This window comes from Heloderma suspectum, chromosome 1, assembly GCF_057233095.1.
Source record: "Heloderma suspectum isolate Gila_16-S chromosome 1, 16-S_ref, whole genome shotgun sequence".
Taxonomy (NCBI): Eukaryota; Metazoa; Chordata; class Lepidosauria; order Squamata; family Helodermatidae; genus Heloderma; species Heloderma suspectum.
Window position 1 is genome coordinate 327,713,475 of NC_139458.1, and position 25,140 is coordinate 327,738,614.

The 25,140-nt window shown below is 45.3% G+C and overlaps 1 protein-coding gene across 1 annotated transcript in view; it reads right to left on the reverse strand.

Moving 5' to 3' along the window:
- The window catches only part of CEP85L (centrosomal protein 85L), a 202,986-nt gene extending 178,138 nt beyond the window's left edge, over nt 1–24,848 (reverse strand). The window contains exon 1 of the mRNA XM_084827392.1: nt 24,778–24,848. The gene's annotated coding sequence lies outside the window, so the exon portion shown is untranslated. The remainder of the gene's footprint in view (nt 1–24,777) is intronic.
- Between the last annotated feature and the right edge of the window lie 292 nt (nt 24,849–25,140).

Below are 25,140 nucleotides of genomic sequence, written 5' to 3' on the forward strand. Positions count from 1 at the left end.
AGAACAATACATCTATAGGTTATGGTGATTCCCCCACTGTTGCTACAGTTTTTGCAGCTTGAAACCACAAACTGAATGACCGCAAACACTGGTATGTTAAAGCGCAATACATGCAATGGGAATCAAAAGGCTGTTTTAACAACTGGCCTGCAGCATTTTTCCCTGGCTTGTTGAAAACTCAGCTGTCCCTTTCTTTCAAAAATTCTTCTTGATTTCTCAGTACTTTGCAATTTTACTACCCGCTTTCACCCTATAAATATATATACAGTAAACAGCGATCTACTGAAAGCACAACAGCTGACTCTCATCACTGGCTACAGTGCCTGCTTCTCAGAAATGAGAAACAATGATTAAACGAAAAGGACTCTGATTCAACAGTCCAATTTCCCTCTTTGGCCCCTGCTCTTTCCCCCTTATATACATATGTCGGATCCCCTTCTTTCCATGCAATTATTTGCAGGCTATATAAAAAAAAGGAACAATAGAAAGCAGCTGTGAAATATGCCGGAGGTTTCCTTTTGGGTATTATTATTGCAATAGCACCTACTTTCATTACTGCACACCAGGATCTGACTGGCACTGAGTGCATTCTAAACCTGTTTCCAGACATTTACAACTCAGCTGTGGAAACTTTTGAAGAACCAAACATCTAACAGCAAATCGCAGCCTGTACATACATCATTTATTTAGTACAAAGTAGGGTGTCACCATCTCTTAGGTTTTGGAGACCTACAAAAGGAGACCCACAATGGAAGCTATTTTTCTCACCTCATTTAGCCTTGAACATAGGACTGCACGGTGTTTGTGTAATTCAGTGGTAGACAACCTGGAACTCTCCAGATGTTTTGGACTACATGCTGCCTGGGGCTGATGGGAGTTGTCCAAAACATCTGGAGGGCAACAGTTTGTCTACCCCTGTTAATTCATCACACAGGAGTCTCTGCAGCAGGAATAGCTCCATGCAAGTAGGGCGTTGTTCTTATGGAACAACTGGGTGGAGCTGTTTTCCATTTCAAAGGTTATCTAATGGTCCTAAAATATCTATTTGTGTTTCACTTTTACAACTTGATAGAAAAAACATTATTTGGATTTGAAACATTGTATGTGCATACTAATCCTAATGGACAGCAGATCGTTTAAGGTATGGATGACAGGCAGGAGTGGTTCAACTTGAGATATGTTCAGAAGGCAGGATTGTCCACTAGCCTTTTTCTCTTTCGTAGCCTAGGCAGAGCTACGTATGGGTAGTTGACTGAACAGTTCTCTTCACTGCCACAATAGTGTTGTGGTTGTTTTTAGCTTAATTGTTGCAGTCTCCAGGGTCTCTGGTCTTTCCCCTTTCCTTTTACTTGATTGTGTGCTATTAAAAAATGGAAGATGCCAGGGACTGAACCATTGTTTTTAGCTGCTTCAAACTGTTTTAAATTTTTGTATGTTAAGGGGTTTATATTATGTTTTACCATGCTATATTTCATGGTTTTAATTTTTGTGAACTGCCCAGAGTGTTTTGGCTAGCAGATGGTATAGAATTGTAATAAATGTATCAATGAGATTCACAATGTAATGAAATAATTAGTGGAAGCATCCTGAAACAAATATAGATTAGACAGTCAAAAACTCTGGCTCCGTAAACAATTTAGTTCATAAGCAAAATATGAAAAACGAGGGATTTTTGCACCATTTTGCGTTTTGTTCATGATTCTTCCACCAGCTATTAATCTCATCCAGGCATTTTGAGCCCTCTTCCCCCTAATTAGTGTGAAGGTATAGCACCAAACTCTTAAGCCACCAAGGTGTAAAAATTGTTTTTAGTTTTGTGTCTTTAAATGCATCCTGACCCACCCCCACCCCAAAAAAACTCCTGCAGGAAATGTTGTGGAAATCTTTTAGTCCAAGATCAGTAAGGCTTGCCTATCCGCTAACTAAATCCACTGAGAAAAAGTAGTTCCCAGATGACTGAAAATCACCTTCTGAGCAATTTGTCCTGATCACCCAGTGGCGTCCACATAACAAATTTTGAGCTGCATTATTTCAGCTGACATATAATCCATTGTGGTGGCACTTGAGCCTTTACACCCACAGTGCTGCTATTTTCTGTGTGACATTTACCACTGAAAACAAAGGCTGTTTTTGACATTTGGCAGCCAATGGGTTTTGTGCACAAGCCATTACAAGACAGTTTTGCAGATTTTCTAAGAGCCTCATTTGAAATTCAGCATGTAGAAATACAGTGTGGTGGAATCGTGCCTCGTGAATTTAAATTACCTTAACTGTCTCTCTCTGTGAGGGTGTCTGTGTCAGTCTGTTCCAGATACACTCATACACAAGCCTTAGGCAAAAATAGAACCCCCGACCCAAGGAAGGCTAACTGAAACCTTATGTGAATTAAGTGAAGCCATATTCAACTATTGTGTCCATTGTTTGGTCCTGAGGGGAGGGAACAGAAGTAAAGAGGCCCATACAGTTTATAAGATATAAGCTATTTGCATTCTGAGTCTTCCTGAACCATCAATTCATACAACAATGAATGTGCAGTTGTTACTCATTTGTTGCAAGGGAGACGGAGGTCTATGCCTTTATTGGAATTATCACTTCCACTGAGGGCATGTCACATTTTCCCAACACACAAACCGCAATATGGTTTCATAATACATGGTACTAGAACTCAGAGGCCATCCAATGAGATTGATTGGCGGTAGATTCAGGACAGATGAAAGAAACAACTTCTTCACACAATGCATAAGGGCCCAATCCTATTGGGACAGGCGGACGCCTCCGTACTTGGAGGCGACCGCCTATCCAATGCAGACCAGGAGAAGCACGGAGTGGACTGTTTCCTCTGCGCTTCAGCTGCCCTGCATTTGCAGCTAGACAGCCGATTTTGGCTGTCCAACCGCAGGAAGGCGGAGCAGGGGAAGCGGCTGCTGGACAAGACATTGGATGTGTCGTACTGGCATTTCCGCCTTCCCCACCCTGGAACGCCCCGTTTTCACCGCTCTGTGCTCCTCTTCCCGAGTGCGGGGCCATTCTGAGCTGCCTGTGAGGCAGTGTGTGTGTGTGTGGGGGGGGAGGTGAGTTCTCAGGGAACCGACCTTGGAGCGTGGCCTCTGAGGTCGGTTCCCGGAAACCGATGTATCCTATGGCTGTCTAGCCACTGACAAGCAGCCATAGGATTGCTCCCTAAGTAACTTACTGAATTCACAGACTCAAGTGGTGGCATTAGCCACTGACTTAGATAGCTATAAAAATAGATTAGATCAATCAATGGAGGTGAATTCTATCCATGAGTATTGGTCAAGACAGGTTTGTTGAACTTCCCATGTTCAAAGACAACATTTATCTGTAAACTGGTTGCTTTGGAGGACAACAGAAGAGGAGGGCTCTTACATTTATGGTAAGCTTGTGGGCTTCCAATGGCATCTGATTGGCCATTTCTGGGAAACAGGCATTTGGTCTGATCCAGCAGGGCACTTCTTATGTTCTTAATAGATCATCAGTGGACAAATTAGGTTCTTCATCCAATGAGTACATCCATTGCTCTGGCAATTGCCATGTGGAATGTGGGTAGGTGTCCTGGGCACCTGTTCTATAGTGCAGCCTTCCTCAACCTAGTGCCCTCGAGATGTGTTGAACTACAACTTCCATAATTCCACGGCCTGCTAGGCTGGCTGTGAGATAATGGAAGTTGTAGTCCAACACATCTCGAGGGCACCAGATTGGGCAAGGCTACCTTAGTGCCTGTGGCATCACTAGTGACAAGCACTGCAGTTCCCCCTGTAAGAGCCCATGCAAATTTCTAACTATAAAAAAAAAAAAACCCTTTCTTGGCTGAAATCTGAACTGTTAATCAGAGCCTACTCCAGGTTTTTGAAGACTTTCTGGGAAGATGGTCTCAATGGGCCCCCTCCCTCAGTGAGTGGACCTTCTCACCACCATTATCACCAGCTGCACTTGCTGCTGCTCCTCTTTCTCATCACTGCTACCACTTGCTTGCTTGACAGACAGAGGGCCAGTGAGCAAGTAGGCCCTGGCATCTGCTGCTACTCCTTCTTGCCACCACCATTGTCTTGGCCAGGGCGAAAGGCAGGTGAACAAGCAGGTTGCAATGGCGAATAAGAGGAGCAAGTCCAGGGGACTCTTCTCAGTGAGCCCTTACTGGGGTGTGGGCCCTTAGCAAGTGCCCAACCATGCCTACCCTTGGTGCTGGCCCTGCTGCTAATACTTGGAGACCTTTTTTAAAAAAGGGTAGCAAACACCAGTGTTTGAATTATGGAGGAGGAAGTAGGGGGCCTTACTGAAATACACAACCCCCCACTCAATTTTAGCCAAATCATGCCCCCTCCCCCAATTGGGCTTCAAAAGTAGTAGCTAAGGGGACCAAAGGTAACATGGACAGACACTTCTGACTCCTTTGTAGTAATCGCTCCCTCCAAATATTGCCCTATGTTTTTGTGGACCTTTTATTTATATTTTTAAAATGTTCTTTGAGAGCTATGCCTCTCCCTTAATAGGCTATTTGTACATTATGTATAGGACCGCGGTGGCTTAGTGGTTAAGACGCTGAACTGCAGACTGGAAGGTCGGCAGGTCAGCAGTTCGAGACCCGAGTGCTGCGTGACGGAGTGAGCTCCTGTCTTCAGTCCCAGCTTCTGCCAACCTAGCAGTTCGAAAGCAAGAAATTGCAAGTAGATAAATAGGTACCGCCTCAGCGGGAAAGGTAACAGCGTTCCGTGCACCTCGGTGTTCAGTCATGCCGGCCACATGACCACGGAAGCGTCTTCGGACAGCGCTGGCTCTTCGGCTTAGAAACGGGGATGAGCACCGCACCCTAGAGTCGGACACGACTGGTTGGGGACACCTTTACCTTTTTTTTTTACATTATGTATGGGCAACTGCTGCTGGATAAGGGCTAGCACAAGTATAGCAGTATCATAAAATAAACATTCAGGGTTTTTAAATAGGTAAGTTTTCATGGAGTTTCAAGGCAGCATAAAAAGCACATGTAAGGCCAGGCTAAAACTCCTTTCCGCAGCCTACACTGAGAGTGGGTGTGGAGGAGGCTCATTTTACGAGCACCCCAAGATGGATCAGCTAGTGACATGAAAGGAAGGCAGGAGAAGGGGGGCTGTCCTTGACGGCCTTCTCTTTTTTTCAAGAAGGGCTCATGTTGCACCCTGCTAATGGTTGTTGTCATACACAGCACGTTCCACAACACGTGCTCTGCATGGAGCAACGTTGCTCTGCATGGCTTCCAGTGAAAAGTAATGCCCAAGAAACATAAGTAGGGCCAAGAGAGAGTAAACAGCTTTCTAATTATAGTGAAGCTTTCCTGGTAGGAAGAGGTAGCAGACATCTCAAGAGGTGTGGAATCTCCATTGGCTGAGCTGCATTTCATATCCCCTCATCTGTAGTACAGTACACAAAAGGGATGAGAGCAAAGTTGTAGTGCAACTGGAGATGATCACTCTTATATTTGTAATGTGGGATGAGCACATATGGATATCCTACAAGAGAACAGATGGAGACCCACACTAGTCCTTCAGAAAAATAGCAGGAAGGATCCCAAGGTTCCCTCTAGCCCCAACCCCTGAATGACCCAAATAAGGGTGTATATCACACAGGCAGCTGGAAAATATTTAATTAAATTAATTAAAAACATTGATATACTGACTTTCATCAATGATTTCAAGGGAGTTTGCAAAATATCAGCTGGACCAGCAGCAGAGAGCAGCACTCAGGTACTAGCCCTGGGCCCTAGTGGGGATAGAAAAACTAACTTGGTTCTCACATGTTTTAACCCACAATTTGCTGTGCATGAGTGGCAGTGAGCAAACACGTTGCCTCCCACGTGCTCCTCACTTCCGCTTTTAATCACAACCTACAATTTGCTGGGTCATAGGCTGTGGATCATGATGTGCGAACTGGGGCAAAACAACCAAGTGGTTAAACCATTGTTTGTTTTGGGGTTAACCGCTGGGTTGTTTAGCTCCTAAACAACCCAGCATTCTGGGTTCGCATGTCATGAACAATAATCTATGACCCAGCTGATCATAGGTTGTTGATTAAAAGTGGAAATGATGGGCATGTGGGAGGTAGCATGCCCATTCACTCCCACCAATTTATGGGTTAAACAACCCACAAATTGGTATTACATGCGAACTGGCCCACTGTGTTGAGGGTGTGTGTGTGTCCAACATGGGTTCAGTGCAATGCTTGTCTACACTGCAGTAATGCTGAAGCGGGTGGCACGTGGCAAGTCGGGTGTGTGATGTTACTCAGGCTGTTCTCAGTTACCATGGGCTTTTTCCTTTTGTCTCTGGTTGTGAGCAGTATCAGTGGCAACATATACTGTAGTTTTGGGCTGACAAGCCCACTGCTTTGTCTTGTTTTTCCTAAACGTTTTCAACTGTTACTCTTTATGAATTCAGAATTCTGTGCCCAAGCAAATGGCCACCAGTCCAGCTTGAAAAATACATATTTGAGGGGGGAAAGGGGTTTGTGCCATTAGCACATCATCCCGTGCTAGCACCTGCATGGCTATTTTTGCCAGACATTTAAAATAAAATATATAAATTGACAAGAGCAACTCTATGCGGTTGTGCACAGCTACTCAGCTCAGAAAAAAGAAACAAAAGAAACATAGAAACAAAAACCCAGTATGCACCATTGTGCACAGCTGCGTAGGTGTGCACTTGAAATATTTCGGGAACAGGGGGATTAAAAAATACAAATTACCTGAGAAATAAAAATTCCAAAGGAAAAATGGCTGCTCAAATATTGGGGGGGAAAGCTGCCAAATGAAGCTTTGTGGAAAGTGATATTGTCAAAAGCGAAGGACAGGAAATGGTGGAACTTGTCACCAAAGGTGGAAGTGGGGCCAAAAGGCCATAAAGCCAGTTCTGCAGGCTAATCCACTCCCACTATTTGGGTTCAACAATAGTACATCACTTGTCTATACTAGATACATTTGCACAGCAACAGTGCAAGAGACAGAAAAATGGTCCTAAATCCGGCCAGAAAAATATTGAAATAAAAAGGTGGAAAATCCAGGTGTGCAATGGGTTGGCTATTATCTTGTGCGGATTCAGAGTCAGCAGAGTATTACAGTAACTTCAGCCCACCGCTTTGTCCAATTGTAACACAACTACGGGCAGTATTTGATATTGCTGCTCTACTTACACCATCAACATTCTGCTAGTGTAAGCAACCTCTAGCCCAAGGCCAACAGCTTATGCTGGGACAATGGGTTTTCCAGGGAAGCCCTTTAGACCAGCATATGCTATTGGCATCGTGCTAGAGGTCACTTGCACTAGTGTCAGCGGACCAGCAGTACTGGATACTGCCCTATTCCAGGCCTTTAAAAATACTTTCAAAATCCTTTGCTCTTTTCTTGGCTACTGTTTTTTTTTTTTTTCTGTTTTGCCTGCCTCTTCCAGGATTACATTAAGCACCCTGAAATATTCTGTGCTCCCACTTGCACAAACAAAGCACCAACAATCATTCCAATATGAATCCCGCTTACATAAGGAAAATCTCTCTCACACACACGCATATATTACACATTAAAGGTTTTGCTGAACAATTTTGAACAAAATCACTTGTAAGGGAAATTTTAAAATTACTAAGTGAGTGAGAATGGTTGCTCTGGATCAGGGCCCGATTCATTATCATGCTAAATGCAGGAGAGCACAGATTTCTGTCTAGAGGAAGCCGCCAGTCTGCAAGTGCCTTTTATTATCTCTACCCTTCTGGGAACCCATTTCCTTAGATCTACTGTCCTGTATAATAGATCTGTAACAGTAGCCCTTCTTTCCCAAATCATCTTCCTTTGTTTAACACTAGCTTCTTATGCAGCTGCCTCTCTCACTGCTCCCATTCTATTGCAGCTTCCCCTTGCAGCCTGGCAGATGACCCTGGTTGAGTTTCAATTCCTTCCAGACAAGTAATTTGCCAGGTCTATGGCTTAAGCCACCATAAAGCACATGTGATAGGAAGATATTAAACATTATTTTATTTTTAGATTGTTTTCTAGTGGATTCTCATCACCACCACCCATTCCAATAGGCTGCAGCAGGCGGAGACTGCACCAGCCCTGATGAAAGACTGCTTGCTTGTTTCCTCTTCCCTCACCGCCTGTTTTTCCTTTTGTGTCGTCTCTTTTTAGATTGTAATCCTGCAGGCAGGGACTGTCTTGTTTTTATTGACTCTATATAAGCACTCCAGGAGCTTTTTAGGTCTGAGGACTGGGATAAAACTGTTTTAAATAAAAATAAATCAATACCTGTATACCACTTTAGATGCCTCTTGTTGGCAAAAAGTGTGGTTTATAAGTTTCAAAATAAATAAATACATGTATTGGTTGGTAATATTTTGTCTTAAATCAACACAGAAAATGAAGAGACCTCATTATATACAAATAGTACCTGTATTGTACTTCTGTAAAAAGTTGAAAATGTATAGATTCTTAAATATATACAAATCCCAATGAACAATACAGACTAAACCATCTACTATGGATTACTAGTAGAAAGTCGGTTTCAACAATAAAAAACAAAGACCGCCACATTGGTCCATGAATAAAGAAAATAAAAACTGGATTGTTGAAACAGTTTTTCTACTGGTACTTTAGGGCACAATCCTATGCATGATTAGATAGCAAAAAAATCCTTCAAATCCCAGCATTCCCCAGCCAGCCATTGCTGGTTGGGGCATTATGAGAGTGTGTACAGTTCTGGTTACCACACCTAAATATATATATATTGTAGAGCTGGAAAAGGTGCAGAAAAGGGCAACTAAAATGATCAAGGGGCTGGCACATCTCCCCTATGAGAGAAGGTTACAACAGCTGGGTTTATTTAACTTGGAAAAAAGGAGGGTAAGGGGAGACAGAGGTCTACAGAATTATGCATGGTGTGGAGAATGTGGATAGGGAGAAATTTTTCTCTCTCTCTCAAAATACTAGGACCCGGGGTCATTCTATGAAGCTGATTGGCGGGCGATTCAGGACAGATAAAAGGAAGTACTTCTTCACACAGCACATAGTTAAACTATGGAATTCACTACCACAGGAAGTAGTGATGGCCACCAGTTTGGATGGCTTTAAAAGGGGGTTAGACAAATTCCTGGAGGAAAAGGCTATCAATGGCTACTAGTCTTGATGGCTATGTGCTACCTCCAGTACCAGAGGCAGTGAGCCTATGTATACCAGTTGCTGGGGAACATGGGTGGGAGGGTGCTGTTGCACTCATGCCGATTGTGGGCTCCTGGTTGACAGCTGGTTGGCCACTGTGTGAACAGAATGTTAGACTAGATGAACCCTTGGTCTTATCCAGCATGGCTTTTCTTATGTTCTTATAGTATCTATGGTTAATTTTTATTTTCATATATTGAAGAATCGATATGTTTTCATTATTACAATAAAGGTTCTATTTGTGTATCATTGGGTCTCTTTATTTGCTGTATTAATCATTGTGAGGTTCTTATAGTGTACATTTTTATCTGCAAGGCTCGCGTAATCATTTTACAATCTCTTTCCTGGCTAAAATCAGCCAGGGCCTGCAGTAGAAGCCACCACCACCACCACTGGGGAAGAGGCGTGTTTGCTGCCGCTGGGCCTGCTGCCGCCGCCGCTGGGCCTGCTGCTGCCGCCGCTGCCACCACCACCAGGCCTTCCCTGTGGACTTCTGCCTGGCAGACCGCCAGTCCCTGCAGGACCGGGCCCCCAGGTACCGAGCCAGCTGTGCTGCTCCACCTGCTCCTCCCTGGAGAGGCTACATAAGCTGGCTGGCTGAGGTGGCCTGGGAGAGCCAGGGCCTGCAGGAGAAGCCGCCACCACCACCACCACCACCGGGGAAGAGGCGTGCTTGCAGCTGCTGGGCCTGCTGCTGCTGCTGCTGCTGCTGCTGCTGCTGCTGCTGCCGCCGCCGCCGCCGCTGCCACCACCACCACCAGGCCTTCCCTGTGGACTTCTGCCTGGTGGACCACCAGTCCCTGCAGGACCAGGCCCCCAGGTACCGAGCCAGCTGTGCTGCTCCACCTGCCCCTCCCTGGAGAGGCTACATAAGCTGGCTGGCTGAGGTGGCCTGGGAGAGCCAGGGCCTGCAGGAGAAGCCACCACCACCACTGCCACCACCACCGGGGAAGAGGCATGCTTGCTGTTGTTGGGCCTGCTGCTGCCACCGCTGCCGCCGCCACCAGGCCTTCCCTGTGGACTCCTGCCTGGCATTTTTAAGGGGATTTTAATTGTTTTGTTTGTTTGTTTTATTTTGTTGGGGGGGATTTTGTTGTGTTTTTAGGGGTGGGTAGCCTGCCTGATAGGCGGGAGCGAGGGGGCATGTGTCCACCTGATGGAGGCAGTGGGGGGAGTGTTGGGGGCCAGAACATACCGAGGCTGGGCGGCAGGCGCTGGCGGAGCGCTAGGGGCAGGCCATGCCAGGTAAGGGGAACAAGGGAGAGATGTGTAGTATCTGTCCCCTGCTCCGGGCCTGTCCAGAGCCAAAGGATGGCTGGGGGAGGCGTGACCCCATCTTCTGGCCTTCGTTTGCTGCTCTGCAATGCCAGGGCTGTTACCCAGAAAACCTCCCTCATCCATGACATGATCCTGGATGAGGGTGCAGACCTGGCATGTATTACGGAGACCTGGCTGGCCGAGGCTGCTGCTCCAACCCTTGCAGCCATGTGTCCAGCTGGATTTTCGTATGCACAGCAGCCAAGGGCTGGGGATCGGGGAGGGGGAGTGGCTGTTATCTACCGAGAGTCCTTGGTCTTCACCAGACCCCTCTCCGGGAGACCAAGGTTGCTGAGTGCATGTACTGGAGGTTGGGCCCGACGGGCAGTCTGGGGATTCTGCTCGTGTACCGTCCACCCTGCTGCACGACTGACTCCCTGGCCGAGGTGCTTGAGGTGGTCTCTGATGTGCGTGTACAGTCCCATAACTTACTGGTGTTGGGGGACTTCAGTGTACATTCGGAGGCCATCCTCACAGGAGCACCTCGGGACTTCATGGAGACCATGGCCTCCTGGGAGCTGCACCATATTCTAACTGGGCCCACCCATGTAGCCGGTCATGCACTAGACCTTGTGTTTGTTTCTGGAGAAGCGGGGAATGATCTGGAAGTCAGGGGTATATCCACCACCCCCTTGTCATGGTCAGATCACTATCTGGTGATGTTGGACTTCTCGGTTCCACAACCCCTCTGCAGGGGTGGAGGACCCATTCAAATGGTCTGCCCCAGGCGTCTTATGGATCCAAATGGATTCCTGAACGTGCTTGGGGATTCTCTGGGGCATGCCAACGGCCACTCAGTCGAGACCCTGGTGGGTGGCTGGAATGCCGCAATCACTGGGGCATTAGATCGGGTGGCTCCGAAACGCCCTCTCCCCCTGAACAGGGCTTGGACTGCACCATGGTTCAATCCGCGGTTACGAGCTCTGAAACAGGAGGTGAGACGGCTAGAGCACCGGTGGCGGGAGTCTCTCTCCAAAGACGATCAGACACGGGCTAGAGCTGTATCTTCAGCCTATCACGTGGCGGTGAAGGCAGCAAAAAAGGAATATTATGCTGCCTCCATCGCGTCTGCAGAGTGCTGTCCCAGGAGGCTGTTCCAAGTGGTCCAGAGCCTGGTCGGTCCTGTGGCTCCGGAACCACTGGAGCATTCTAAGGCCTCCTGTGAGACTTTGGCAAGGCACTTTGCAGATAAAATTGATGAGATTAGGTGTGTTACTCTGCACACTGTGGATACAGTTAGTGAGCAAGAGGCGGCCTGTGGCAAACCGGTTTTGTGGGATCGGTTCCAGCTTCTTCCTCCTGATGAAGTGGACAAGGTGCTTTCATCTGTAAGGCCGACCACCTGCTTACTTGATCCTTGCCCATCTTGGCTCATTATGAGCTGCAGAGAGAGACTGGGTGAGGGGATCAAGGCAGTGGTGAACGCCTCCCTTGAGGACGGAGCGATGCCATCAGCCCTCAAGGAGGCAGTGATAAGACCGCTCTTAAAGAAGCCCTCCTTGGATCCTCAAGTTCTGAACAACTTTCGCCCAGTCTCAAATCTGCCATTTTGGGGCAAGGTGATTGAGCGGGTGGTGGCGGTGCAGTTGAAGGCACACTTGGAAGAAACTGATTATCTAGACCCATTTCAGTCGGGCTTCAGGCTTGGGCATGGGACAGAAACGGCCTTGGTCGCCTTGGTGGATGATAGGAGGAGGGTTCTGGATAGGGGTGAATGCTCCTTCCTTGTTCTCCTCGACCTCTCAGCGGCTTTTGATACCGATGACCACGGTATCCTCCTGGACCTCCTGGAGGGGTTGGGCATTGGAGACACTGTATTGCGGTGGTTCCGGTCCTTCCTCTCCGGCAGGTACCAGAGGGTAGCACTGGGAGAGGAGGTTTCGGACCCGTGGCCACTTACTTGTGGGGTGCCACAGGGTTCCATCCTCTCCCCGATGCTATTTAACATCTATGTGAAGCCGCTGGGGGCTATCATCAGGAGGTTTGGGGTGCAGTGTCATCAATATGCGGATGATACGCAGCTCTACCTCTCGTTTAAATCTTCACCAAGGTTGGCCATAGAATCCCTGTCCAAATGTCTGGAGACGGTGAGTGGCTGGATGGGGAGGAATAAGCTTAAGCTGAACCCTGACAAGACTGAGGTACTTTTGGTGGGAGACAAGGGGAGGCTGGGGGATGTGGACCTGGTATTGAATGGGGTACGGCTACCCTTGAAAGACCACGTCTGCAGCCTGGGGCTCATTTTGGACTCCCAGCTGTCCATGGAGGCTCAGGTGTTAGCTGTGAGCCGGACAGCGCTGTATCACCTCCATCTGATACAGCGGCTGCGCCCCTTCCTTCCCGACCATCTGCTCCCATCGTTAGTACATGCCCTGGTCTCCTCTCGTTTAGACTACTGTAATGCGCTGTACGTGGGGTTACCCTTGAAGACGGTTTGGAAGTTACAGCTGGTACACAACACAGTGGCTCGCCTGATTAAAGGCAGCTGCCGGCGAGATCACATCACTCCAGTGCTGAAGGAGTTGCACTGGTTACCAGTTGTTTTCCGGGCCAAATTCAAGGTGTTGGTTTTGACCTTTAAAACCCTATATGGTTCTGGCCCAGCCTATCTTAAGGAGCGCCTCCAGCAACACCAGACAGGCCGCTTAACAAGATCAGCCTCGGATGGCCTTCTCTCTGTCCCATCAGCCAGGACAGCTAGACTGGTGGGGACGAGGGAGAGGGCCTTTTCTGTGGTGGCCTCCACTCTGTGGAACTCCCTCCCTAGGGAACTCCGCCATGCCCCCTCTTTAATGAGCTTCCGTCGTGCATTAAAAACGTGGTTGTTCAGGCAGGCATTTGGGTGGGTTAGGGTATTTTTTAAAAAAAATTATGGTAGAATTTTATTGTTTTAAATTGTTTTATGGTGTGTTGTACATCGCCCAGAGTGGCTGGGTGACCAGCCAGATGGGCGATTAATAAATTTAATAAATAATAATAATAATAATAATTTATATATACACACATACATACCTGGAGACACTGGAGGGATCATATGAGAGCCTACCAGATTGGACCATTCACTCGGTCATTCTACCTCCAACACACAGCCTCTCCTAGGGGGTGTTTCCATCATAAGCAAAGGAGAAAAGAATGGAGGAGTACCAGATATTTTTAAAGGGATCAGCTTTGCTGCACTTTGTTCCATGCAGGGCTCCATGAGCAAGTGCTCCACACCAGTAAAAAGCACTTCACAGAACATACTTCAGGGTGGGGTTGGGGGTTGGAGTGAACATCATCTGACTGGCAGGGGATGCTCAACCAATAAGAGAGCCTTCCCCCCCACCAGGCTCCCCCCCTTTCTCCTTTCCCTTGAAGCTCCAGATGCATCTGCATTTCAGGAGCAAGCCTCATTGACCAAAATGGGAGTTACTTCTGAGTGGACACACATACACTTGTGCTGGGAAATGGGAAACACCTTTTGTCTCAATAAAAAACACTCTTTCTCTCTCTCCCCTCCCTGCACCTGCATTAAGTACTACTTAAAGTGACAATCATTAAAAGAACACAGTGTTCTCCCTGCTGAACAATCTCCTTCTTGCTCTCGCTCTTTCTCCCCTCCCATGCATTACTTATTTCATTAAATAAACAATCAATAGAAGAAGAACACAGTGTTCTAGCTGCGGTGCTGGATCAATCGAAGCTTCAACATTAAGGCTCCTAAATGTGTTATTTTGATTCATGGGAATCTCAGTGAGTCCCTGGAGTGCACATTTTGAGGACAAGCCTCATTGAGCACAATGGGAGTTACTTCCGAGTAGACACAATATGCTTGTGCTAGGAAAGACAGGGGAACACATGGATGGGAAACCACCCCCTTTCTAACCCGATGCTGCGCAGGATCCCTATAACAAAGGTGTGAAGTAGTTACTTCCTAAGGCAATAAACCAAACAATGGAGAATCAGAGCCTCAAGATCACACTTGACAGCCTTTAGGGAATTTGTGCTTTAAACTGTGCCATTTCAATTGAGGGGGATCTCTGTAAATTCTGATGTGCACATTCAGGGGACAAGCCTCATTGAGCACAAGGGGAGTCACTTCTGAGTAGACACTAATTGGTTTGTGCTGGGAAACACAGGAAAAGGAAACACCCCTTGACCGGGGTCATGGTGAAAGGCACACCTCTGGGCAGGACTAGCATACCTGAGATAACTGCATACTCAAGGTAAACGCACACAACAACTACACCACCAAGAACCTGACTTAGGAAAAAGAATAGGACTTTAAGCAGTCTCAGAAAACCCGTTTTTTCTGTGATAAGCTCTGGGGTGGTTGCTGGATGGCCGTGATGTCATATATTCCTAACAACCTCCAAATGCAGCCAGCTCGGAGTAAATCACTCATGGAGAAACCCCCTAGTCGGGAGGCACCCAATCTACAAATGCAGTATTGGGAAGACTTAAAGCCTCTTTGCCGGCAGTGGCTATGGGGAGAATTGCACTTTAGCAAATCAGGATTACATCTCTATGCAGCTTGGTCCTGATCCTGCAAACCTCCAAGGTTTTATAGCTACCTTGGATTTTCACTGATGTCAGTGTCATGGTGCTGGGTTTTGAGGATGCAACCGGTGCCTCCTAAGTAGGGGAGGCTGGCTATAAGGTTTGGTCCGAATGCTGCTCATCCCCCCACCCCTGCTTACACTGCTGGCTTGGTTGCTTTAACATGTTCCTAAGCGCTAAGCCAGCGAAGAGCAGAGCAGCAGCGGTTTTGACCACGCTTCCTGCACAGCTCTGCAGCTGGCCAAAATAACCCACAGAGACTTCCTGATGACACAATAACCCAAGATGGGTTAAATAGCCCACTCTGCAGACTGTGGGTTATCAGAGTGGGTTATTTTGGCCAAATAAGCCGTCATGGGGGTTTAAAAACTCCCACCAGACAACACATGTCCAAACCCAGTTAGTCTGGCCCTATCATCTGGCATTCAATGACTTGTAAGTTCAGAGTATCACCAGGATTAAGCAAGTTCTCCAAACCTTCATCAAAACATTGAAGAATGTTAAGAGAAATATACAAATCTAATTCTACCCTGCCTTCATTTGATGCAGTAGGTTTCAGCAAAGCTAGAATATTCTGCATTTTTCTCAAACAATATTTAATAGGCAGATGGGCAAAGTCTGAAAACACTGCTCTGTGCAGGCATTTAAGCGAGCAGTAAAGACCATACTTCCTTCAACTGGATTCATAATTGGCTCATCTGTTAAGATCAGCTCGCAAAATATTTTGTATGCTCGCAACTGTAGTTGTTATGTGTTGTAACTGACTATAGACTTCTTTGTTCACTACTTTGTGAAGGCATAGCCCTAAAAATACTTTAAAGGTGCAATCCTATCCATGTTTAGATGCATAGGACAGCACCTTAAATGAACAATAAATCAAAATAACCTACAGGCACACACATTCCAATTCCAAAGAAGGGCAACGCCAAAGAGTGTTCAAACTACCGCACAATTGCGCTCATTTCACATGCCAGCAAGGTGATGCTCAAAATCCTACAAGCTAGGCTTCAGCAGTATGTGAACCGAGAACTACTGGAAGTACAAGCTGGGTTTCGAAGAGGCAGAGGAACTAGAGATCAAATCGCCAACGTTCGCTGGATCATGGAGAAAGCAAGAGAATTCCAGAAAAACGTCTATTTCTGCTTCATTGACTACGCTAAAGCCTTTGATTGTGTGGATCACAACAAACTGTGGCAAATTCTTAAAGTGATGGGAGTACCAGACCACCTTACCTGTCTCCTGAGAAACCTGTATAAGGGTCAAGAAGCAACAGTAAGAACCAGACATGGAACAACCGAGTGGTTCAAAATTGGGAAAGCAGTACGACAAGGCTGCATATTGTCGCCCTGCTTATTTAACTTATATGCAGAGCACATCATGAGAAACTCCGGGTTGGATGAATTACAGGTCGGAATTAAGATTGCTGGGAGAATTATCAACAACCTCCGATATGCAGACGATACCACCCTAATGGCAGAAAGCGAAGAGGATCTAAAGAGCCTCTTGTTGAGGGTGAAAGAGGAGAGTGCAAAACCTGGTTTGAAAGTCAACATTAAAAAAACAAAGATCATGGCATCTGGCCCCATCACTTCCTGGCATATAGAAGGGGAAGAAATGGAAGCAGTGACAGATTTTACTTTCTTGGGCTCCAAGATCACCGCAGACGGTGACTGTAGCCATGAAATTAAAAGACGCTTGCTCTTTGGGAGGATAGCTATGGCAAACCTAGACAGCATAGTAAGAAGCAGAGACATCACCTTGCCGACAAAGGTCCATCTAATCAAAGCTATGGTTTTCCCAGTAGTAATGTATGGCTGTGAGAGCTGGACTATAAGGAAGGCTGAGCGCCGAAGAATGGATGCTTTTGAACTGTGGTGCTGGAGAAGACTCATACGAGTCCCCTGGACTGCAAGGAGGTCAAATCAGTCCATCCTAAAGGAAATCAACTCTGAGTGCTCATTGGAAGGACAGATACTGAAGCTGAAGCTCAAATATTTTGGCCACCTAATGCGAAGAGAAAACTCTCTGGAAAAGACCCTGATGCTGGGAAAGACTGAAGGCAAAAGGAGAAGGGGACGGCAGAGGATGAGATGGCTAGATAGCATCACCGATACAATGAATATGAACTTGAGCACACTCCGGGAGAGAGTGCAGGACAGGAAGGCCTGGCGTGCTATGGTCCATGGGGTCACGAAGAGTCGGACACGACTGAACAACAGCAACAGGCACACACACTCCTCTCAGCAAGTCTAGTTTTATACACCAATCCAGCATTTCTGAGTATACAGCATAAAAATCTGTGTGCAGCACTTTTCAACACCCCAAACGAACATTTTGAGAATTATACACAGTGTAGAAGTAATATGCAAATCACACTTTTATCTAACAGTGAGGAAACCACATTTTTTAAAAAGACAAAGTGAAGACGTTATCCATGCCAAATGATGATATGATTTCAACAGGCAATAAATGGGACTTAACAACACAAAGCAAAAGCTGGGGAGAATATCTGTTTGCTCTGACTTTTTTGAAATAAATAAACAAACAAACAAATAAAAGATGGCAAAGTCCTAGTCACACATAACATATTTTTAGTGTATCCTTTTGTGTGTCATATATAGTTAGTAGTATATAATTTTGTCTGCCTCATAATATGTCATTCACAAGATGATTTTGTAAGATGCATTGGGCCGCTTTGCGCTTGTTGTGTCATCCAAACCCTGGGGGTGGGCATTGTGCCAGAGTAAAACAACCCTTGCATAAACCATAGCCTGTTCTAGGGTTATGTGAGGGTTGTTTAACCCTCGCACAACCTCTTCCCACTGGGTTCAGATGATACAATGAGCTATGGCTGTGGCTTGAATATTCAAAAACCGCCTGGCATGCAGTTTAAACAAGCCACAGTGGGCAGCAGTGATCATGTGAACTGTGTCACTAATTCTTAAGAGACAGCATCCACCTTAAACTGTACTTTGGTGCCTCCATGACATTGCCAAAACACTTGTTGTTGTTGTTGTTGTTCAGTCGTTCAGTCGTGTCCGACTCTTCGTGACCCCATGGACCATAGCACGCCAGGCCTTCCTGTCCTGCGCTCTCTCCCGGAGCGTGCTCAAGTTCATATTCATTGCATCCGTGATGCTATCTAGCCATCTCATCCTCTGCCGTCCCCTTCTCCTTTTGCCTTCAGTCTTTCCCAGCATCAGGGTCTTTTCCAGGGAGTTTTCTCTTCGCATTAGGTGGCCAACACACACACACATTAAACATATACACAATGCAGCAAATCTTTAAAAGTCACAGTTATTCACTTTGTTAATACTCAGTTTCAAGGAACTGGAAATAGGATGAAAACCAAGGTAGATTATTTCCTTTATTCTAAAATAAATGTAAAGGATGTAGTGGTAATTTTAGCAGTGTTAATTGTTACACAATTTTTTTATTAATTTGAAGGAATGGCTCAACAGATTATGAGAGCATTTCCACTCTTGAGTGTATTTCTAATTACTGCATCATAACAAGCAGTTATTTTGATTACAATACTGATGATGACTAAAATAAGTGTGATTGGTCAGTTCCTTGTCTCTACGCAAGTGCTGTTCCTGAAAAATAGTGCCCTTTGCAGGTAAACCCACAGACTGCATGCTTGTCACTGCATTACTTCTGTACCTTAAAAAATGGAAACAGACATATAGAGGAGGACATCTTCCACTGTTAGTCTTACTGTGCCTTCGAAATTATGGGATACTTTTGTTTCCATTAGTATTTCTTTTGTTTTTGTTACCATATTTGCTGTTTTTAAGTAAGTATGTACACAGTTGATTAATACCCTATCATTTGGCCTCCCCACTTGCTTTGCCACTAATTTTGGATAGCTAACCAATTAGTTTCATATAGAAAAGCACCTACAAATGAAGACTACCTATTCTGCCTGGGGTTCACATGGAAGAAAATGTATATACATTGCCTTATAAATTGGCCATTTCCAATTAGCATGTACAGAGATAATGTAAAGGACAAACAAAAAAAATCATTTTCTTGACTTGTGGATTTTTGGACACTCTCTTTTTACATTGTTATTTTGCATTGGGTGGAGTATTTTGAGAATTATTTCTGAAACAGCAGTAGAGAGATTTTATGAGAATAAAACTCAGTCACAAGTTTCAGAAATATTCCTACCAGTCCTGGGTCATTCAGCAGTTATATGTGGAGTTGTTAAAAGGACAAAAGACAACATAGCTTCAGTCTTTAGGGCCTTTTATGTTAGATTCTTTACACAGAGCAGCGCCTTCTAGTAACAATAATTCCCTCCTACTCACACACACACACACACACACCCAAAAGGAGTTGCAAAAGAAGGCAGACTGGAAATGGGGAACGGGCCAGATAGTTCAAGATATGCACAGTTTATATTAATTTGTGAAAGGGACAAAGCGCAGTGGTAGAGCACATGCTTTGCAGTAGGTCCTAGGTTCAATCCTTGATGTCTCTAGGTAGGACTGGGAAAAAGTCTGCCTAAAAACCAGGAGAGCTGCTTTTAGATCTCTTCAGAGGAGGAGGAGGATTGGGATTCCACAGCAAACCCCACTCCCACAGACAATGTGGAACAAGGTAGATGTGAAAAATATCAGCTAAATACAGGAAGTTAGCAACATTATTTCAAGGCTGTGAGCTGTTTTGCATGATCAAGCAGCCCACCATGGTTTATTTAAGCCACAGTGGGCTGTGCTGCATGCAGGTGGCCATTTTGAATATCCAGTCCACAACTTTGTCTTGTTGTGTTGTCCAAACCTGGCTAGGTATGTTGTTGGTATGATTAACAAACCACCCACAACCCTAAAACAGGCAATGGGTTCTGTGCGGCTTGTTAATCATGCCAATAACCCACCCTCACCAGGTTTGGCTGACCCAAGCTGCGGTTATGGCTTGAATATGCAAAGATCGCCTGGCACGCTCTGGCACATGCTGCAACCCACCGTGGCTTAAATAAGCCACATGTGGCTGTAGTGATTGTGCAAACCAGGTCTCTGTCCCTATCTTAGTGCTTCAAAAGACAGAACAAGAAACAAACCATGGGATTTCCCCCACATTTAAGCAAAAAAAATAATTGCTCCATTTCTGTGAGAGCCAAAGGGACTTAAGTGTGCTCAGGTGTGGGCTGAATTCCACTTTCGGTACCATCTCGCAATCTGTTTAAGCTTGGGCAGAGTGTCGCTAGCCTATGCACAACAGACATTTCTTTTTCCAAACCACTTCCCAGGGTCCAGGCTCGCTCTAGTTGCTGCTTGGAAAAAGGTAAAATTCTCACTGCATATTCATATCTTTCCTCTACATTGCATTGTAGCCATGGCATGGAGGTCTGACCCCATTTTCAGCAAGTGGCATTTAAATCAGTTTCTGCATTTCCTGTACGCATGCCACTTGACCATAATAGCGGCATTGGTTATTATGTAAAGATAGATCTTTTCTACTTCCTATCCTTAATTAAAGTACTCTGACATTACTCAGATTATGGATGACAGAGCAAGAGACAGCAGCTGGTGGAAAGATGGACAGCATGCCCCCAGACCGCTGCACCACTTTTGCACTTTAAAAGGCACCCTTTCCTTTACATGTAATTGGGGCAGATCCATGTTTAAAGACAGGGGTCTGCTGCCCACGGTATCACTTCTAAAAGGTCTCTGAAATTATATAATCTTGATGGATGGATGTGAAAGCTCATCCACATCATAATTACCAGACTCTTAAGTGTGCAAGCAGCAGAAAGTTGAACTCAGTGGGTCTTATGCACACAGATAAATGCTTGTCCATTGATTTCAATATGACATAATGGACTACAAGTTTGAATAGCAAAAGTGGGTTGGATCAAGAGTTACGCAAGCAGGTGTTACACTTGCACAACAGGGTTTTTCTGCCTCTCCATCACTTGTGCAAGGTGCCACCAAACAATTTCTGCCAATTTCCCTTCCCACTGTAGCCTCCCAAGCTCCATTGGGTCCCCTGGCTCTAAGGAGGAACTGGGCCTCCCGCAAGGGCTAAACTGGAGAGAAGAGGTAGGAAAGGCCTGTTGTGCAACTGGACCTATGCTCACACAGTTCTGAGTCCAGTCCAGTAACTCTAAAAGCCAACTATGAAAATGCTCTTTCTGGAATACCAACTCGGTTAAGAAAGCTACTTCTGAAGTATAGTTCATTTTCTTACTCTCTTGATCACATTTCCAATTCTATGACCAAAGAGCTTCCCTTACAATTTACTGAACTGCATCAGTGTATTACCCAGGGGCTGTATTTTGACTCTCAGTGTTATCTCAGAAATGGAAATTAGTTCCAATTAGGAAGACATTTGCCACAAGATTACAGAGTGTTTTAATTCCTCACACAAACTACAAGGGGTCTCTTTGGGTCTCTACACTGCACTACATACAAGACGATGGGTGATATAAGCTAATATCTTTGATTGAAGAATATTCATTGCAGTCCTGGTCTGACTGAATTTCATGGCAGTTTCTGACATGGATCTATTGCTGTTTGTGGGGGTTACAGCAGCCAGATCATATTCTCAAAATAAAACTAACTGGAGCCCCTCCATTCATGGAAGGGGTTCTCAGTCGAACCCTATCACATTAGAAATCTCAAACCTAAGTCTTATTTTCCATGCAGCCATTTCAAAATGGACCACTCTGTGATCTCAAAGCTTTATGGCCATATTTGCTTTACTGTTGCATTACAATTCCTCACACATTACACCACTTACATATCACCCTCCCCTCCAAAAGCAAATGCATCATCAAAAAAGCGGACAGCGATTTGTGCAAACTTTGTATATGCTAATATTTATGTATAGATGGAAATTTAGAATTAATCAGTATAATTTAAATAGAAATACAGTACATCACCCCATAGTGGGGAAGACTGTGACCAGGTGACTTGTGTGCCTGCCTAGTCTGCTGACCAGTATGTGCAAACTATTGATGGGCTACTCCAAGGCCCTTCCCTGCTCTCCCTTCTTATGGTTCTTTATCTTTAAACTGGACTTGGACCAGGGGACACCTTCAAAGAGAGAACTGTTCTCTGATGGCTGTTCACACAGTAAATTAGGACATATGGTCACCTTCCCTCTCCTTCCCCCAAGCAATAATTCCCACATATAAAGGGCATCTCTACGCCAGCCTCCTGCCTTTAAAACGGGCCTTTCCGCTTCCGTTTTAAATGCAGGATCACAATGACTCCCTTTTTCACGTGCTTCCTGCCCCCCCTCCTTCTCCCTGTATCTGAGTCTTCCATTATCTTTCATTGATCTCGCTCCTCTTCTTGCCGCTTTCACACTTCTCAGAAGGGAACTCAAGAGAAACACAATGCGGTAATTTGATAGCTCATTATCTGAGATCTATTTAAAAACGGAACAAAGGGCTTTTAGTGCAGGAGATGCCCAGGAGGGTCATGTAAAGAGCCCGCAAACTTCGGTGAAGGAGCAATCTCAATCACAGGATAAAAGCTCCGTGTGAAGAAAGCCAAAGACAGTATTTTAACACAGAAAGAAAGGCAAGTACTGATCCAGTTTTGGCTCAAAATGAGTACTGCTGGGATGGGTGAAAGCTACCAGTGAGAAATTATAAACATCAGTTTGTTCACCAGGACTTATGATGCCTAGATAGCATCAACCATGGCAGTTGATTTTCAGCTCCTTATCAAAGAAGGAGCTGCAGTCAACAAAGTGTGCAGACATTAAAAGTTTAAGAGTGCTGAGGAAACTATTAGGGCTTTGTGTTATTACAAAAGCCAGTAAAACAGCCTTCATATCCCACTCTTGTTTGGCTCATTTTCCATGTTGCCAGTGAAACAGCTGCACAGCAACCCCATTTTTCTCACCACCTTTCTTCACAGAGAAAAGAAACATTTGTGTTGTTGCTGCTGAGCCTTTTGTTTTTGAAATACAGTTGTAATTTAAGTGCATTTATGAAATCGAACTGCGATGACTGAGAGATCTGCCTCTAAATGGGTTTGTATTGATAGTGTCTCCCCTGAAGAGCACCATAATTCAATGTGTAGAGAAGCACGTTATCTGAACAGGTCAGACGGTGGGTCTGCTTGCTTTCCCCCTCCACCCCATTTCCTGTTACCAAGTCAGGAAACCATTACCATTAAGCAAAAGGTACAAACAATATTCTTCATACCAATGACCTGTTTTATGACCAAGGTTAGGAGAGGCCTGCACTCAAGCAGAATATAAAGGCCTCATTAGGAGGCATAAATCATTCTTCTCACCACTTTGAAAACATGCTTCTTCAGTTTCAGTTTTTAAGGAACACTGATGTCTGGTCTATGCATGCAGCAGAATGAGATGGTAAAATTCTGAGGTGGTAGAGTGCGTTGTATGCCTTAAGGCAGCACAAGAAGGGTGCCATTTTTAATGATCCCATGTGTAAATAGCTTCCCGCAGGTAAAAAAAACCAAACCCAAACCCTCACCCTGGTGTATACAACCTAGTTCCCTCCAGATGTTTTAAACTACAGCTCGCATCAGCCCCAGCCACCAATGACACTAGTAAGGGATTATGGGAGTTGTAGTTAGGGGTGTACGAACCATGCAGTGGGAAATCCAGGCTACTTGGGGCCCCACGCATTTCCCAGGAGCCTTACTGCATCTGTTGGATTTCGCAGGGTGGCTGTCCTCCATGGGGGCTGGTCACACTGGGATCCTTCTTCCCCATGCTGGCTGTTAAGGAAGCCCTTGACAGTCCTCACGGGGAGGAAGGGCCTCGGCAGCACCCCAGCATTCTCGTCCCAGCACCGTTTAGAATGGAGGAGCGCCACCCTGCGGGAAATCCGTTGGACCTGGAGGTGAGTGGGGTCGGTCTGCTGCGGACTTCACAGGTCAGATTCTTGAGAATCCAGCCTGATTTGAATCCACAGAGGATTTCTTCACCATCCCTAGTTGTGGTCCATAACATCTGGAAGGCACCAGGTTGGCTACTCCTGCCCTAACCATTAGGGAAATGGGTTCCAATGCCCAAATCAGGGCCGACCCAAAATATTTTGCTGCATGAGGCAGAGCAGCAAAAGCTGCCTCCCACCCACCCAAGTCAAGACGAATAGTACCCAAAACCAGCCATGGTATTTTGGTACATGAGACAGAAAAACCTACAAACACTTCTCTCTATTCCTTTTATTATTGTAAAAATATAATAGTAGCAAAATAAATAACTAATAATTTGCTGCCCTTTCATGACACTGAAAATCTGCTGTCTGTGGTGGCTGCCTCATTTTGCTAAAAGGTAGGGCTGGCCCTGGCCCTGGCCCTGCTGTGCTAGCATTCTACTTTTATACAAGGGGAACATTAAAAATGTGGTTCCCATGTGCAGTATGAAGGAATACAGTCTAATTTACTGTGGCAGGACTGTACCACCTCAATTTGCAGCATATATAGCCCACCAGGCCTTGGTATTCTACGGCAAAGGGCTTGGTTCTCTTATCAGATATCCTCACCACAGAAACATTTTCCAGCCAACATTTTAAGAGTCACTTCACTGTTTCAGACTTACTAAATTAAAGCATTTCCTGAACGAGATGCAACAGTACATTCTGAACCATGTGCTGGGGAAAAACACTTTATACTTTTAAACTGAGATTATAGACTCATTTGATCCATAGCCGTCCTCACCCTAATGAATTTTAAAAAGCAGTTTAACTAAATTACAACAAGCAGAGCAAAGGGTGAAGAAAAATCTTAATCAAATACCTTCAAATTAAGGCAACACTTCTCTCAGTAATGTCTTCTGCAACATAGTCAGTTGAGATGCCATTGACAGGAAATTGTGGTATTCTTGTGCAAATTATGAGAACACATATCAGAACACAAGCCACACACTGCAATTTGCAGGAACAAATCAGCATTGAGCTGTGCAACTACACCACCTTTAGCCCCATTTTGCTTAAAGTTTACATGCAAATTTTAAACTGACATATTAAAATGAGACTACACATATGATGGTCTGCCTACAACCTGGTGAAAATCTGCATTGTTAATAGAAATCATTCTTAGCAGAGCTTTTCTATGAAGCTGTAGGATATCTACACAGGGAAGTCATTGTACACATATTGG